Source organism: Chrysochloris asiatica, unplaced genomic scaffold (assembly GCF_000296735.1).
Source record: "Chrysochloris asiatica unplaced genomic scaffold, ChrAsi1.0 scaffold00261, whole genome shotgun sequence".
Lineage (NCBI taxonomy): Eukaryota > Metazoa > Chordata > Mammalia > Afrosoricida > Chrysochloridae > Chrysochloris > Chrysochloris asiatica.
Window position 1 is genome coordinate 1291700 of NW_006408779.1, and position 4500 is coordinate 1296199.

Genomic DNA, 4500 nt, shown 5'->3' on the forward strand with positions numbered 1-4500 from the left:
GGAAGAAAGCCATTCTTACGCTGATGCCAACCACTGAGATGGGGTGGGGGGGTAGGTAGTTGTACATGGCGAGATTAGGCTAGCTCTTGTGGCATCAAAGTCGGTGTACCTCCAGTCCGTCTCCCTGGCTCTGCCAGGCTACACGCCCACCTGAGTCCTCAGCTTGGAGCCAAACTTGCAGTTAATTCATGAACATTCCTTCCCATCTGCCCCTCGTCCCTCCAGATGCTGAGCATCATGAGAACATAAAACATCAGTCTCACCACTGCAGGGCTTGCGCAGTGGGGGCTCAGGGGTGGAATCTTCACCTTTGATTCCCAGCCAAGGCGCCTTCTGTACAGAGCCCGCCCACCTGTTGCTGTGACGCTGAATGGGTTTCAAACTAAGACGGACTAGGAAGAACAGTTTCAGTCAGTGAGACCTTAGAGCACACAGCCAATCGTGATGTTGACACATGGGGTGGCCATCGGCCTGGGCTGACTTAAAGGTCAAACACCCACTGACCTGTGGGGACCCTAAAGGACAGAGCAGAAGCGCCCCCAGGGTTTCCAAGGCTGACGTCCTCACAGGTGCAGACTTCCTCACCTCTCCCCTGGGGAGCAGCTGGTGGGTTCCAACTGCTGCTCCATCCTTAGTGTTAGCAGCAGGACCCCAAGGACAATAAAAGTTGTTCAATCATTTTTGTTGAACTGGCCTTAATGAATGTCCACCCACACAAAAAACATACCCATAAAATAAGTTCCGCATTCTTGCTGGAGACTCCTAGTGCCCCCACATGGCACAGATGAACTGCTCTGGGAGCTGATGACCAGGTCGTTCTCCTGGGGAGCTGCTGGGCAGGTCCGAACCATCAACCTCTCAGTTAACAGCCGAGCACCTAAGCATTGTGCCACCCAGGCTCCTTCACGGTTTAGTAGATGTACTTTTTCTAAAGTCCATGAAAAGACCATGGTAATATGAACCAAACCAAACCTAGCTTGAGGGAGTAGCTCTGAGGGGGTCTGGGGAGGGAGCCAGGAGTCTCCGGAGTTCCTGCAGGTGAGGGAGGGCTCTGTGTGTTCACAAGGAAACTGGCCACGAGTGCCCTGGAGCCAGCCTCTCAGATCCTGTCACTCCTGGGAGAGAGCTTTGATTACTTGGATTAGGCACAAAAAAAGCCTTTCTGAGTTGGAAATAAACCGAAGAGTCAGCTGTACGCCGGGCGTCTTACCGTACCTGTCCAGCCAGCCTGGAAGATACAAGAAAGCGTTCTTCCATCTGTGGAATGGTCCAGATAATGACAGGCTCTCCAGCTACTCTTCCTTTCATCTCTGCATCTCAGGGCACTTAGGGAAATTAATGATTTAATGTGTGTCACTGGGGCGCAGAGGCATTCTGTGGCAGCCTGTATCTCAGACTCCCCATCTGGGAATTAAGCTTCATTCGCTCCAGGGTAATGATAGGCCCAAATGAAAGGTGTCATTAGACAGTTTCACAGAGTGGGTTAATGACACCACCACCCACTCCCTGGCCCTAGGAAGGTCATGAGAGACCAGGGCATTGTGGGGTGTGTGGTCAGCAGGGACACAGCCAGTTGAATGAGGGCAGACCAAGACCCCTAGAGGGTGAAACACAACAAAGCTGTTATTTACTCAGAAAGTGTACTAAAGAAAATAATCAATGACCCAATTAAGAGTGAGCAAAGGATTAGCACAGATAGTTCTCCAAAGATAAGCCACAAACGGCCAAGAAGCACATGAAAAGACGCTCCATATCATTTGTTGTTGTTAAGTGCTGTCAAGTCGGTTCTGAACCATAGCGACCCTAGTATATGGTTTCCATATCATTCTGTATGGGGGAAATGCCAATGCACACCAGGCTGAGAGGCCACTTCTGACCCACTAGGCAGAGACGATCATAGACATAAAGAACAAATGGTGGCAAGCGTGTAGAAAAATGGGAACCCTTGTCCCCTGCTGATAGTAATGTAAAATGATACAGCTACTGTCGAAGACAGTTTTACAGTTCCTCAAAGTTAAACACAGAAATAACTGTGTGATCCAGCAATTTCATTTTTACGTTTATACACAGAATAAGTCTGGAACAGAAACACAAAACAGTTACACAGACACCAACATTCATGGCAACATTAGCCACAGTAACCAAAAGGTAGAAACCGTCCAAACACCCATCTACCAACAGATAAAAGGATAAATACAATGGGGTTCATTCACGCAATGAAATATTATTTAGCCTGAAAAAAGGACCGAAGTCCTGAATCACATTTCCATGTGGGTGAACCTCAGACATCCTGTTGCGTACGAGAAGCCAGACACAAAAGGCCACACACTGTATGATTCCATCCAGGTTGTTCTTGTTAAGTGCCATCGATTCTAACCCACAGCAATCCTGTCTAGGGTTTCCGAGGAGCAGCTGGTGAGCTTGAACCGCCGACCTTGCAGTTCAAACGGCTTTGCCGTCTGGCGCAGTAACCCACAGCACCACACCAGTCCATCCAGGTGACATACCCTAAATAGGTGAAGTCATAGAGATAGAGTGCAGACTGGTGCTTTTCAGGGGCTGTGGGGAGCAGAAAGGGAGGGTGAGTGCTTACTGAGGACAGTTTTTGATGGTGACTCATGCAAACATATGGAGTCCTTGTGTGGCGCAGTGAGGTAAAGCACTGGATCAAAAAGTTACTTTGAACCACAAGGATGGCGGTTCAAATTCACCCACCGCTCCTTGGAAACTCTATACAGGGTCACTCTGAGTTGGAATCAATTTCACGCTTCACAACAACATGCAAATATATTAGAACCCGGATGTGGCAAAGTCTGTCCTCCACAGAGAATGTACTAAGGCCAATGAAGTTTTCACTTTAAAATGCTTAAACTGCTTTTTGTATGCCAAAACATACATACATATTTTTTCTAATATAGTAGTTTGGGTGAAAGTCTACAGAGTAAATTAATTTTCCATCCAACAATTTGCACACATTTTGTTATGTGTGCAAATTGTTACGTAACATAAATTTGTTACATAACACACATTTATGTCACATAACATAAATTTGCACATTTATGTGAGTGGTACCTAAATTTTCAAAACAGGAAACTGCATGCCTTTTCTATAAATGTTTTCACAGCTAACAGACAGTTCTATGCATCCGAATACATTTCAACACTTTCATTGGATTAACCAGTTTAATCCTAGCATCAGCCCTGTAAGGTGGGTTTTAATACTCTGGCCCCACTTTATAGATGAGGAAATGGGGGCACAAAGAGGTCACTGGCAGAGCCCATACGAACGAGGTGCCCCAAAGCCTGGGTGAAACACGTCCAGCAGACAGTGCGCAAGCTTGTGCCCAGGTGGCCTCCAGGCCAGCGCCCACCGCCCTGAAGGCCGCGCAGGCGCAGTTAGGACTCAGACTGCGCTTCCCGCTCTGGGAGGGAGGCCAGGAGGAACGTGGGGCTGAAATGCAAGCGGTGCTCAGGCTGGGCTGAAACCCAAGGCTGACCTGGTGATCAATTCCTAAAACATCAGCCACGGGCAGCCCTATGTGGAGCACAGTTCTACCCTGACACATGGGGTACTGGTGGTCAGTCGTGAGCCTAGGGTGACCGTGAGGTGGGGGGGTGGGGTGAGGGGGGTGGCCTGGTGAGGTGGGGGTCGTGGTCATCTGAGGCAGGGTGTCTGCACAGTACCTGTGGTTTTATTTTCTTGTTCTGTGTTTGCTTTTTGGGACCGCAAGGTCAGTCTGAATCGTAAGGTCAGCGGTTCAAACCCATCATCCGCCCCTAGGAACCTTATACTGGGTCTCTATGAGTCCGAACTGACTCCACGGCACTTAATAACCAAGGGATCCTGGAAGCTGACCTGAGGTTTTAAACGCACGGTGGCATTTCCTCCTCGCATGCCTGGGAGACGCGTGTCCATTTTACGACGGGGAAATTGAGGCAGACCGCTGCACGCGGCTACTACGGAGAGGCCCGGCTACTGCTCACCTCTCAGGACTCCTTCCGCGCGACTCGTAGGCTCTCAGGAAGCCCGAGCTGCCTCGAGAGAGCCAGCCGGAAGCGTTTCCCGCCGGACCTGTAGGGTGTGCACCCGCGCCCTCGGCACTGTTCCCACGCGCCACCAGGGGGCAGCGTCCGCACGAGTTCCGCTGAAGCGACAGTGCGGCTCCCCCGCGGCCAACTTTTCTGAGAGTCTGCGCATGTGCCCGGCCCGGACTCCGCGCGCCACGCGGGCCTTGTGAACCCGCCAGACAGGCTTGCCCCTCGCGCCAGGCCGCCTGATGCCTTTCACCGATGGGCGCACGGACGGACAGACGGACTGGCTTCCACAGGAGTAGCGAGCGCTACTGCCAGGGCCAACCTGACCCTGGCTGGGGCCCTGAAGGTTCTCGCTGGTGAGAAAGCCTGGGCTGCGCTGGAGTGGGGACGTCACACCCCCAGAAGGACGTCACCCTCACCCACACACCGTACACCCCGCGCTCTCCACTTTGTCACACGTGCACAC